Source organism: Heptranchias perlo, chromosome 11, assembly GCF_035084215.1.
Source record: "Heptranchias perlo isolate sHepPer1 chromosome 11, sHepPer1.hap1, whole genome shotgun sequence".
In the NCBI taxonomy this organism is placed as follows: domain Eukaryota; kingdom Metazoa; phylum Chordata; class Chondrichthyes; order Hexanchiformes; family Hexanchidae; genus Heptranchias; species Heptranchias perlo.
This window is the reverse complement of record NC_090335.1, coordinates 9581041-9595306: the sequence shown is the minus strand read 5'-3', so window position 1 is coordinate 9595306 and position 14266 is coordinate 9581041.

The window sequence follows — 14266 nt, the reverse complement described above, 5'->3', positions numbered from 1 at the left end:
TTCCGGCATTTTCTGTTCCTGTTTTCCTGATTGACAGCATTTGTACTCACTTTTCTTCTGGTGAAGATTTGAGGCCTGCTGGAGGCCTCGAAGGGATTCGCAGCTTTGGCGGGGTGACCAGAAGCTTAGAACCTGCCCATTGCTCGCAACTGGTGGTCTGTGCAACATACTCCTGCTTCTCAGGCCACAGATGGATTTGCAGTGCTTCATTTTGCCAAGGGAAAGATCTATTCAGCCAGTCAAAAAAAAAATGTTTAACTCCGCCCGAAAACAAATGTGCCCTTTCCTGAAACCTGTCGGCAGGCATAAAAATGGGGTGAAAACTAAATCTAAATGGTGCACATAACATGAACCACTTCTGCTCATGCAGGTTCTTCAGTTCTAAGACTGGGCCTGTCTGAATTAGTAAACCACAACCCCAAAACGCTTAGAAAATGTGCTATCTTGACTTTGGTTATGCAGAGCTGGTTACGTGGGGTTAATCTTACAGCCTTATTGAGACCAGGGCTCTTCTAACTTCTTCTATGCATTTATAAAGCGTCTTTAATGTCGAAAAACATCTCAAGGCACTCCACAGGAGCGTCATCAGACAAAAACAGACGCCGAGCCGAACGAGATATTAGGAGGGGCGACCAAAAGCTTGGTCAAAGATTTAGGGTTCAGGAGGGGTCTTAAAGGAGGAGAGGGAGGTAGAGAGACGGAGGGGTTTAGAGGGGGACACAGTGAAGACTGGGTCCACAAACACAACAGAAAGACAGAGCGGTGATGAGGGATACCCAATAAGAAAAACATTTGTGAACAACTCTGCACAGAAGGACTCTGGCCTCCAGGGGGTGCCAAAAGGCTTCAATTTGAATCTGGGCTTTTCCTCCTTTCCTTACACAAGTTCTTGGACTTTATCCACACCGAGGGAATCACACACCCAGACATGAATAAAGAGGCAAGCAAAGGGCAAAGTACTGAGAAAGGGGATATCAGCCCAAGAGGACTCATTTCAAAGGAAAGAAAAATTGTGTCTTTTAAAAGAGAAAGAAAAGTGTTTTTTTTTTAAATTAGATCGAAGAAAATAGGAAAGAGAAAGAAATTGGAAGGAAAGATTCTGGAGGGGAATTAAAATCCAGGGCACTGGGGGTGAGATTTTGCAGCACTATTATAGGTCTGAGGGGCCTAATGTCTACAACTGAACACTGGCCATGAACTAATATTGTGGGGGTTATATTGGATAACCCCCGGCAACGGGTGCTGGGATTGGATGCCAGGAGCATAGCACCAAAAACATGGGTTCAGTGCAGGAAGAAGTTCAATGATTTGACACGAGTGGTCAAGGTGAGTGAGGTCAACTGTCAAGCGGCATCTCCTACCAACTGCACCACACACTACACCCCCATCACCCACATACCCAACAAACTCTTTCAATCAGTACTCAACTCTTCAAATCAGATGCTTCCTCTCACTCTCACACATTACCACTGTTGCAAGTCTCACACCCACAACTCACAGGCCACACACACTGACAGCTATTCAACCATGACAGCCACATAACCCAAACATCTTGCAGGGCACTCACTGACACACTTCCCACTTTCTTGCAGGAGAAGGTGGCGCAAAACACTAGGCATCAAGTGGCAGTGGCTCCATGGAACTCAAACCTGCTGTCCTCTCTCAGGATGACAGCATTCCTGCCCCACCCCTGCCACTCTGCCAGTGCCCTTGCTGTTGCCTGTCAGCCAGCCAGCTCACACCCTGTAGAGCATTGAAACTTTATCCAAGTATAGGAAACCTCCAAAATCATATACAAATGCACCTGCAGCCAGAAGAAATAATCCACCAACTAACCTGTAACTCCTGTATGATCCCTTTAAATACCGCTGGTGGGCAGTGTGGGAAGGGGGTCCTTCATGCCCTCTAAGTCATGTTCAGCAGTGTGAGGTTAAGAGAGTGCGTTGTATGGAGTGTGGAGTTCCAAAATAGCAGCAGTCCCTTTAAATAAGCTTTGCGCACTGATTTGCGTCATTATTTCCCTACTCTGCATGCTGCCGGTGATCGTTAGGTGCGTGCCCAAACCCCTTTGCCAAGATGGCGTCCTGCGGAAGTGCGCTCGCACCTTGGACACCATTTTCGAGGCTTAGGCGTCCGGGTAGCGCCTACAAAACGGGCGCTATACAGCCCAATTTCGTTAATAAGGCCTGAAAATATGCAAACAAAGCATTGGGGTTCATTTCTAGAGGAATAGAATTGAAAAGCAGAGAATTTATGTTAAACTTTTATAGTTGTAAACAATTTTACAACACCAAGTTATAGTCCAGCAATTTTATTTTAAATTCACAAGCTTTCGGAGGCTTCCTCCTTCCTCAGGTAAATGTTCATTTACCTGAGGAAGGAGGAAGCCTCCGAAAGCTTGTGAATTTAAAATAAAATTGCTGGACTATAACTTGGTGTTGTAAAATTGTTTACAATTGTCAACCCCAGTCCATCACCGGCATCTCCACATCAAAACTTTTATAGAACCTTGGTTAGACGACACTTGGAGTATTGTGAACAGTCCTGGTCTCCATATTATGAAAAGGATATAGAAGCACTGGAGAAGGCGCAAAAAAGATTCACAAGGATGATACCAGAACTGAAAGAGTACAACTATCAGGAAAGGCTGAACAGGCTGGGGCTCTTTTCTCTAGAAAAGAGAAGGCTCAGGGGTGACCTGATAGAGGTCTTTAAAATTATGAAGGGGTTTGATAGGGTAGATGTAGAGAAGGTGTTTCTACTTGTGGGGGAATCCAAAACCAGCAGTTATATAGAGAAGATAGTCACTAATAAATCTAATAAGGAACTCAGGAGAAGCTTCTTTACCCCGAGTGGTGAGAATGTGGAACTCGCTACGACATGAAGTGGTTGAGGTGAATAGCACAGATGTATTTAAGGGGAAACTAGATAAGTACATGAGGGAGAAAGGAATAGAATGATATGCTGATAGGGTGAGATGAAGTAAGGTGGGAGGAGGCTCATGTGGAGCATAAACACCGGCATAGACCAGTTGGGCCGAATGGCCTGTTTCTGTGCTGTACATTCTACGTAATTCTATGTAATCTCTCCTCTTGATACGGCATTTTCCAGTGTAAAGTTGCAACAAGAAAACACAATAGATGATTTCCCAATGGACATGAGAATTAATTGCAGTGTCTGGATTTTCCAATCGGATCTGTGGTTAAGTTGCAGTATACAAAACACAAGATGACAATTTAGTCAAATTTAAAAGGAGAAAAAGTGAATGCACCATTATGGTACAAGTTCTCCATACAGAGAGAGATGAACACGAGGAGTGCCTGGCCCAGAGTGCCAGTGGAAACACAGAGCACCATATGTTTTTAAGCGGGTGATGGATATATTTTTAACAGACAGATTGAAGGAACACGAGGTCAAGTGAGGTGAGGAGTCTGTGACCCTCAGGGCCGCCCAATGGATGGACATGGTCATTTGTGGCCCTGTATGGTCCTGTGTTGGGATGTGTGAGGTGGGGGCGGGGAGAGATTTCTTTAGGTACATGTAGTGATGTATCACAGGTAACCAGAAAGTTTCTGGATTGCCTCCTGGAGTTCAGGAGGAATATCCCAGAGCTTTCCTTGAACCTGGCTGTAGGTTTTTCTCCCTCTGGGTCTTGCCACGTGTGCTGCAGGTCGGTGGACTGTCCAATGGATAGATGGGCCTGATGGGACCGACTGACCTTTCATCTTGTGTGATCCTATCCAGTGCATGAAACACGACCAAGTATAGGGTGGATAAAGGGGAACCAGTGGACATAGTGTATTTAGACTTCCAGAAGGCATTCGACAAGGTGCCACATAAAAGATTATTACTTAAGATAAAAAATCACGGGATTGGGGGTAATATTCTGGCATGGGTGGAGGATTGGTTATCGAACAGGAAGCAGAGAGTTGGGATAAATGGTTCATTTTCGGACTGGCAACCAGTAACCAGTGGTGTTCCACAGGGGTCGGTGCTGGGTCCCCAACTCTTTACAATCTATATTAACGATTTGGAGGAGGGGACCGAGTGCAACATATCAAAATTTGCAGATGATACAAAGATGGGAGGGAAAGTAGAGAGTGAGGAGGACATAAAAAACCTGCAAGGGGATATAGACAGGCTGGGTGAGTGGGCGGAGATTTGGCAGATGCAATATAATATTGGAAAATGTGAGGTTATGCACTTTGGCAGGAAAAATCAGAGAGCAAGTTATTTTCTTAATGGCGAGAGACTGGAAAGTACTGCAGTACAAAGGGATCTGGGGGTCCTAGTGCAAGAAAATCAAAAAGTTGGTATGCAGGTGCAGCAGGTGATCAAGAAAGCCAACGGAATGTTGGCTTTTATTGCTAGGGGGATAGAATATAAAAACAAGGAGGTATTGCTGCAGTTATATAAGGTATTGGTGAGACCGCACCTGGAATACTACATACAGTTTTGGTCTCCATACTTAAGAAAAGACATACTTGCTCTCGAGGCAGTACAAAGAAGGTTCACTCGGTTAATCCCGGGGATGAGGGGGCGGACATATGAGGAGAGGTTGAGTAGATTGGGACTCTACTCATTGGAGTTCAGAAGAATGAGAGGCGATCTTATTGAAACATATAAGATTGTGAAGGGTCTTGATCGGGTGGATGCAGTAAGGATGTTCCCAAAGATGGGTGAAACTAGAACTAGGGGGCATAATCTTAGAATAAGGGGCTGCTCTTTCAAAACTGAGATGAGGAGAAACTTCTTCACTCAGAGGGTGGTCGGCCTGTGGAATTTGCTGCCCCAGGAAGCTGTGGAAGCAACATCATTAGATAAATTTAAAACAGAAATAGACAGTTTCCTAGAAGTAAAGGGAATTAGGGGTTATGGGGAGCGGGCAGGAAATTGGACATGAAGCTGAGTTCGGATCGGTCAATGCCCTGTGGGTGGCGGAGAGGGCCCAGGGGCTATGTGGCCGGGTCCTGCTCCGACTTCTTGTGTTCTTTAGATTTGTGGTTGGGATCAGATCAGCCATGATCTTATTGAATGGCGGAGCAGGCTCGAGGGGCCGATTGGCCTACTCCTGCTCCAATTTCTTATGTTCTTATGTTCTTATGTAATTATCAGACATATTCAACAGTTCAACCTCCTATTTGGAACGATGGATGCTTAACCACTGCAAATTAAACTAGGAGGCTAAACGAGCCATAATAATACCAGAGCAATGAAGGAAGGACACCTGATCTGTGATGTGCTAACACCAGCCTGAAAATACTGAGACACCAAGTCCGACAGCTATCAGTATTCCACTCTAGGATGGAGAGGGAAGAAAGTTCTTTCTCAAACTGCGTTCAATGAGGGAATGCAATTTAAAATGACAGACGCGATAAACATGGCAGTGTGTTCGTTGCGCCTTCTTGCAATTGCGAGCTTTGCTTCTTCAATTTACAAACAGATGCGCTCAGTACTAGATCGCACTCAAGGGATTGGGTCACACCCACAGGAATCTGATCACGCCCAGAACCAGGCGCACAGGCAGGGTCGTCAATCCTCTAGGATTGCCCTGGAGTCTCCAGGGATTGAAGATTAATCTGGACACCACTGAGAGCAAAAACCCAGGAGAAAAATCAAAGAGATGTTAAAACAAAATGCTGAGTTTTTTTTCAATTTCTTTGAACATTTTCATTTATTTGTTATAAAAATATTGGAGATGAGGGAAAAGGCTGGGCAATCAGCAGCAGCAGAATTGTATTCCAGCACAATCTGTAACCTCATGGCCCGGCATATTCCTCACTCTACCATTACCAACAAGCCAGGGGATCAACCCTGGTTCAATGAGGAGTGTAGAAGAGCATGCCAGCAGCAGCACCAGGCATACCTAAAAATGAGGTGCCAACCTGGTGAAGCTACAACTCAGGACGACATGCATGCTAAACAGCGGAAGCAACATGCTGTAGACAGAGCTAAGCGATTCTACAACCAACGGATCAGATCAAAGCTCTGCAGTCCTGCCACATCCAGTCGTGAATGGTGGTGGACAATTAAACAACTAACGGGAGGAGGAGGCTCTGTAAACATCCCCATCCTCAATGATGACGGAGTCCAGCACGTGAGTGCAAAAGACAAGGCTGAAGCGTTTGCAACCATCTTCAGCCAGAAGTGCCGAGTGGATGATCCATCTCGACCTCCTCCCGAAATCCCCACCATCAAAGAAGCCAGTCTTCAGCCAATTCGATTCACTCCACATGATATCAAGAAACGGCTGAGTGCACTGGATATAGCAAAGGCTATAGGCCCCGACAACATCCCAGCTGTAGTGCTGAAGTCTTGTGCTCCAGAACTAGCTGCCCCTCCAACCAAGCTGTTCCAGTACAGCTACAACACTGGCATCTACCCGACAATGTGGAAAATTGGCCAGGTATGTCCTGTCCACAAAAAGCAGGACAAATCCAATCCGGCCAATTACCGCCCCATCAGTCTACTCTCAATCATCAGCAAAGTGATGGAAGGTGTCGTCGACAGTGCTATCAAGCGGCACTTACTCACCAATAACCTGCTCACCGATGCTCAGTTTGGGTTCTGCCAGGACCACTCGGCTCCAGACCTCATTACAGCCTTGGTCCAAACATGGACAAAAGAGCTGAATTCCAGAGGTGAGGTGAGAGTGACTGCCCTTGACATCAAGGCAGCATTTGACCGAGTGTGGCACCAAAGAGCCCCAGTAAAATTGAAGTCAATGGGAATCAGGGGGAAAACTCTCCAGTGGCTGGAGTCATACCTAGCACAAAGGAAGATTGTAGTGGTTGTTGGAGGCCCATCATCTCAGCCCCAGGGCATTGCTGCAGGAGTTCCTCAAGGCAGTGTCCTAGGCCCAACCATCTTCAGCTGCTTCATCAATGACTTCCCTCCATCATAAGGTCAGAAATGGGGATGTTCGCTGATGACTGCACAGTGTTCAGTTCCATTCGCAACCCCTCAGATAATGAAGCAGTCCGAGCCCGCGTGCAGCAAGACCTGGACAACATCCAGGCTTGGGCTGATAAGTGGCAAGTAACATTCGTGCCAGACAAGTGCCAGGCAATGACCATCTCCAACAAGAGAGAGTCTAACCACCTCCCCTTGACATTCAACGGCATTACCATCGCCGAATCCCCCACCATCAACATCCTGGGGGTCACCATTGACCAGAAACCTAACTGGACCAGCCATATAAATACTGTGGCTACGAGAGCAGGTCAGAGGCTGGGTATTCTGCGGCGAGTGACTCACCTCCTGACTCCCCAAAGCCTTTCTACCATCTACAAGGCACAATTCAGGAGCGTGATGGAATACTCTCCACTTGCTTGGATGAGTGCAGCTCCAACAACACTCAAGAAGCTCGACACCATCCAAGATAAAGCAGCCAGCTTGATTGGCACCCCATCCACCACCCTAAACATTCACTCCCTTCACCACCGGCGCACAGTGGCTGCAGTGTGTACCATCCACAGGATGCACTGTAGCAACTTGCCAAGGCTTCTTCGACAGCACCTCCCAAACCCGCAACCTCTACCACCTAGAAGGACACGAGCAGCAGGTACATGGGAACAACACCACCTGCACGTTCCCCTCCAAGTCACACACCATCCCGACTTGGAAATATATCGCCGTTCCTTCATCGTCGCTGGGTCAAAATCCTGGAACTCCCTTCCTAACAGCACTGTGGGAGAACCTTCACCACATGGACTGCAGCGGTTCAAGAAGGCGGCTCACCACCACCTTCTCAAGGGCAATTAGGGATGGGCAATAAATGCCGGCCTCGCCAGCGACGCCCACATCCCATGAACGAATAAAAAAGAAGACCGGGCGAGAGATCATGTGATGAAGCCTCTAGGAATACGTCCAACCAGATTTGGTAACCCTACGTGCAAGGGATCACGGGCCTGTTGCAATTGACTCAAACAGCAGATAATATTCGTTCTGCATCATCATTATCATGAGTGAGGGATGCGGCCAGCACTCCCCACGCTGCTCATTGGCTGCACACTAGGGAGGAGGCCAGATCTCAGGAGTCTCTGGCACCACTTAACGGCAGCCAGTACCTCTTAAAGGGAAGGTGCATTCTGACTGCAGACACCAGGGAAACACTTCTGAAAGGTGACATATGACTGCAGCAAGTACCGAGAGAGCACCAAGATTTCCCAATGCTGCCTTGGAGGCCCTGGTGCAGGCAGCGAACAGGAGGAGGGGGACATCCTCTCCCCCACCCCCAAGGGAGCAGGAAGCCCCCCAGGCACCAACTCCGCCGTCAGTGGGAAGAGGTGGCAGAGGATGTCATTGCCAGGAGCTTAGCACCCAGGACATGGTTGCAATGCAGGAAGAAATTCAATGATCTCACTCGAGTTGTTAAGGTAATAATACTGCTCTCTTACTCTCTGCTCACATCTCCACCACCCACAGCCGTGCTACTCACAAGACTCCCCTCTCCCACAATCCCCATCAAAGAAAGTGTATTGGGCATCATGGGCAGAGTTGAGGCCATGATGATTGGCAACGCTGGAGGAGACGTCATGCAAGGTTTCTTCATAACTGATCCTCTTCGTCCCATCTGACTTCTCTCTCATCCCACAAACTTTGTATGATGATCTGCAAATGCTTTCACCACCCACTGCTCTCTCTTTGCTCTCCCTTCACACTAAAAGCTAATTCTTGTCCCTCTCTTTCATTTCAGATGCTGAAGATGTGGAAACCCCTGTGCCAATGTAGGAAGAGGAGGGTAGCCTTTAGGAAGATGCCCCGTCACTCAAGCTCACCCTCGCAAGCACCAGCTTAGATACTAGCACCACGTATACTTTAGAGGCTAGGTTAGAGGAAGTGTATTCATGGGATGAATCACCAGGCACAAGTGTACTGGAGCTAGGGCAGGGGGATAGGATGCCAAAGGTGCCAGCTCGCCAGAGGGCGTAGTCACATACTAGTTCTGCTGCAGAGGACTCAAATGCTTACTTCAAGGGCCCAGCCTACGGAAGAAGGCTGATGAGCATATACCAGGAAATGCTAGGTGCACTGGGCAGCCTGCCAGTGAGCTTTCTCAATGTCGCAGAGCACGAGGAGTCCAGCTGTAACTTGTGTCAAGGCTTCGTGCAGAACATGACAACCATTCTGTCCAACATGGACCCAGCGGTCAGCTCCATCAACACCACAGAGGCGCCTACCATGATGGAGCCTCTGGTGATAGATAGAGGCCTTGTCTCTCAGGAGGACTGCATGTCTGCTCCCCTGCCACCTACTCCTCCAGTGCCATTGTTAGTGCCACACAGCCAGATAGGCCAGACTGCTCCAGCCCACGCCGAAATGCCGCAGTCTGCAACCGGGCCGTCAAGGCCCAGAGCTGCTCGAGATCGCCCACCACAGCCATCTGAAATGTGCTCAATGGAATCTCAGCAGCCTCCCACCCTCCAAGCTATAACCACTGGGGAAACATCTCGTAGGAGATCTAGAATAGATAAACGGGCACACTAGACAAATATTAAGGGCTTGCACAAGGGTGATTCATAATTATTTCTGTTAACTATTAGAGAAGTAATTGATTTATAAATTTGTTTTTTGTTAATTATCTTAAATCTGTGTCCTCTGGTTACTGACCCTCCTGCCAGTGGAAACAGTTTCTCCCCATCCACCCGATCAAAACCCCTCATAAGTTTGAACCCCTCTATTAATTCTCTAAGGCGAACAACCTCAGTTTCTCCAGTCTCTCCACATAACTGAAGTCTTTCATCCCTGGAACCATGAATGGAGGTACTCTATATCTCTATTAATAAACCCAAGGAACCCATATGCTTTTTATCAGCCTTCTCAACTTGTCCTGCCACCTTCAAAGATTTGTGTACATACACCCTCGGGTCTCTCTGTTCCTGCACCCCCTTTAATATTGTACCATTTAGTTTATATTGCCTCTCCACATTCTTCCTACCAAAATGCATCATTTCTTGGTGTTCTGATTTAGGATTTTTCCTTCAATGAGGCAACAGCATTAAGAGCAGTTCTTTCCAAACCTTCAGATCCACAAAATGCATTCAGTTAAATTCTGTTTCCTAAATATGATTCCAAGGATTTTTAGCCATATTTTCTGATCACATTCAGTACCTTTTCGATGAAAATCAAAACCCAAATGCCTTGCCTATTGCACAAAAACATAGGATTCTGCTGAAAGTGCAGTGGGACAAGTGTTGGAACGAGAGCTGCAGATAGACATAATATCGTTTTCATCGCTGTTTCTTTTATAAAATAGAGTCGATGTCAACTTCAAAACGTTTGACTTGGGTCAACACAGCTTTTTAAGATGAACAGGAGGTGGCACAGGACATGAAACTAACCAACAGAAAGAACCATGCTCTTTCACCAGTCTCCCAGGTCAGCAGGAACCATGTTCTTTCACCAGTCTCCCAGGTCAGCAGGAACCATGTTCTTTCACCAGTCTCCCAGGTCAGCAGGAACCATGCTCTTTCACCAGTCTCCCAGGTCAGTGGAGAACCATGCTCATTCACCAGTCTCCCACGTCAGCAGGAACCATGTTCTTTCACCAGTCTCCCAGGTCAGTGGAGAACCATGCTCTTTCACCAGTCTCCCAGGTCAGCAGGGAACCATGCTCTTTCACCAGTCTCCCAGGTCAGCAGGAACCATGCTCTTTCACCAGTCTCCCAGGTTAGTGGGGAACCATGCTCTTTCACCAGTCTCCCAGGTCAGCACGGAACCATGCTCTTTCACCAGTCTCCCAGGTCAGCAGGGAACCATGTTCTTTCACCAGTCTCTCAGGTCAGCAGGGAACCATGCTCTTTCACCAGTCTCCCAGGTCAGTGGTGAACCATGCTCTTTCACCAGTCTCCCAGGTCAGTGGGGAACTATGCTCTATCTCCAGTCTCCCAGGTCAGCAGGGAACAATGCTCTTTCACCAGTCTCCCAGGTCAGCAGGAACCATGCTCTTTCACCAGTCTCCCAGGTCAGCAGGAACCATGCTCTTTCACCAGTCTCCCAGGTCAGCAGGGAACTGTTAATAAGACACAAGCCCTTATTGAGAAAAGGAGTAATGAGGTAATGCTACCTAAGTCCTTGGGACAGAGCCAATGAGGGGAAGACACAGACTAGCCGAGCAAGCCTAAACCAAAGGGAGAGAGACAGCACAGCTTGAAGAGATAAGATTCAGAATAAGAATGAAGAATCTGGGGCGTGGAGCCAGTGCGAAGACTCCGGAGACCAACCATCGCGGAAGTGGAAGAACCTACGTCAGGGACGTAGAGACGACGTCGAGAGAGAGAGAGAGAGAACGGAACGCCTGGCCAGCGTCAGCTCTCCTTTTCGGGTATTATCCTTTATATTCTATGACCACTCAGGGAGTGTCAGAGAAACCTAGTGGGTGTGCGTTTAGATCCTAGTTTGGGTATAAAACTGTAAAACCTGGTGCAAATTGCATGTCTATATCTAACCAGACGTATAGCGTTTAGATCCTAGTTTGGGTATAAAACTGTATAACCTGGTGCAAACTGCTGTCTATATCTAACCAGACGTATAAGCTATATGTATATGATCTAACGGCATGAATAAGGCGAATTGAGAGTTAAGAGAGAATTGACTCTTCTCTTTGTACTAAGCCAATAACTGTAACCAGTGACCTCCGGTCAACAGAACCATGCTCTTTCACCAGTCTCCCAGGTCAGCGGGAACCATGCTCATTCACCAGTCTCCCAGGTCAGCAGGGAACCATGTTCTTTCTCCAGTCTCCCAGGTCAGCAGGGAACCATGTTCTTTCTCCAGTCTCCCAGGTCAGCGGGGAACCATGCTCATTCACCAGTCTCCCAGGTCAGCAGGGAACCATGTTCTTTCACCAGTCTCCCAGGTCAGCAGGGAACCATGCTCTTTCACCAGTCTCCCAGGTCAGCAGGAACCATGCTCTTTCACCAGTCTCCCAGGTTAGTGGGGAACCATGCTCTTTCACCAGTCTCCCAGGTCAGCACGGAACCATGCTCTTTCACCAGTCTCCCAGGTCAGCAGGGAACCATGTTCTTTCACCAGTCTCTCAGGTCAGCAGGGAACCATGCTCTTTCACCAGTCTCCCAGGTCAGTGGTGAACCATGCTCTTTCACCAGTCTCCCAGGTCAGTGGGGAACTATGCTCTATCTCCAGTCTCCCAGGTCAGCAGGGAACAATGCTCTTTCACCAGTCTCCCAGGTCAGCAGGAACCATGCTCTTTCACCAGTCTCCCAGGTCAGCAGGAACCATGCTCTTTCACCAGTCTCCCAGGTCAGCAGGGAACTGTTAATAAGACACAAGCCCTTATTTAGAAAAGGAGTAATGAGGTAATGCTACCTAAGTCCTTGGGACAGAGCCAATGAGGGGAAGACACAGACTAGCCGAGCAAGCCTAAACCAAAGGGAGAGAGGCAGCACAGCTTGAAGAGATAAGATTCAGAATAAGAATGAAGAATCTGGGGCGTGGAGCCAGTGCGAAGACTCCGGAGACCAACCATCGCGGAAGTGGAAGAACCTACGTCAGGGACGTAGAGACGACGTCGAGAGAGAGAGAGAGAACGGAACGCCTGGCCAGCGTCAGCTCTCCTTTTCGGGTATTATCCTTTATATTCTATGACCACTCAGGGAGTGTCAGAGAAACCTAGTGGGTGTGCGCTTAGATCCTAGTTTGGGTATAAAACTGTAAAACCTGGTGCAAATTGCATGTCTATATCTAACCAGACGTATAGCGTTTAGATCCTAGTTTGGGTATAAAACTGTATAACCTGGTGCAAACTGCTGTCTATATCTAACCAGACGTATAAGCTATATGTATATGATCTAACGGCATGAATAAGGCGAATTGAGAGTTAAGAGAGAATTGACTCTTCTCTTTGTACTAAGCCAATAACTGTAACCAGTGACCTCCGGTCAACAGAACCATGCTCTTTCACCAGTCTCCCAGGTCAGCGGGGAACCATGCTCTTTCACCAGTCTCCCAGGTCAGCGGGGAACCATGCTCTTTCACCAGTCTCCCAGGTCAGCAGGGAACCATGTTCATTCACCAGTCTCCCAGGTCAGCGGGGAACCATGCTCATTCACCAGTCTCCCAGGTCAGCAGGGAACCATGTTCTTTCTCCAGTCTCCCAGGTCAGCAGGGAACCATGTTCTTTCTCCAGTCTCCCAGGTCAGCGGGGAACCATGCTCTTTCACCAGTCTCCCAGGTCAGCGGGGAACCATGCTCTTTCACCAGTCTCCCAGGTCAGCGGGGAACCATGCTCTTTCACCAGTCTCCCAGGTCAGTGGAGAACCATGCTCTTTCACCAGTCTCCCAGGTCAGCAGGGAACCATGCTCTTTCACCAGTCTCCCAGGTCAGCAGGGAACCATGCTCTTTCACCAGTCTCCCAGGTCAGCAGGGAACCATGCTCTTTCACCAGTCTCCCAGGTCAGTGGAGAACTATGCTCTTTCACCAGTCTCCCAGGTCAGCGGGGAACCATGGTCATTCACCAGTCTCCCAGGTCAGTGGAGAACCATGCTCTTTCACCAGTCTCCCAGGTCAGCAGGGAACCATGCTCTTTCACCAGTCTCCCACGTCAGTGGAGAACCATGCTCTTTCACCAGTCTCCCAGGTCAGCAGGGAACAATGCTCTTTCACCAGTCTCCCAGGTCAGTGGAGAACCATGCTCTTTCACCAGTCTCCCAGGTCAGTGGAGAACCATGCTCTTTCACCAGTCTCCCAGGTCAGTGGAGAACCATGCTCTTTCACCAGTCTCCCAGGTCAGCAGGGAACAATGCTCTTTCACCAGTCTCCCAGGTCAGTGGAGAACCATGCTCTTTCACCAGTCTCCCAGGTCAGCGGGGAACCATGCTCTTTCACCAGTCTCCCAGGTCAGCGGGGAACCATGCTCTTTCACCAGTCTCCCAGGTCAGCAGGGAACCATGCTCTTTCACCAGTCTCCCAGGTCAGCGGGGAACCATGCTCTTTCACCAGTCTCCCAGGTCAGCGGGGAACCATGCTCCTTCACCAGTCTCCCAGGTCAGTGGGGAACCATGCTCTTTCACCAGTCTCCCAGAATAGCGGGGAACCATGCTCTTTCACCAGTCTCCCAGGTCAGCGGGGAACCATGCTCTTTCACCAGACTCCCAGGTCAGTGGAGAACCATGCTCTTTCACCAGTCTCCCAGGTCAGCAGGAACCATGTTCTTTCACCAGTCTCCCAGGTCAGCAGGAACCATGTTCTTTCACCAGTCTCCCAGGTCAGTGGAGAACCATGCTCTTTCACCAGTCTCCCAG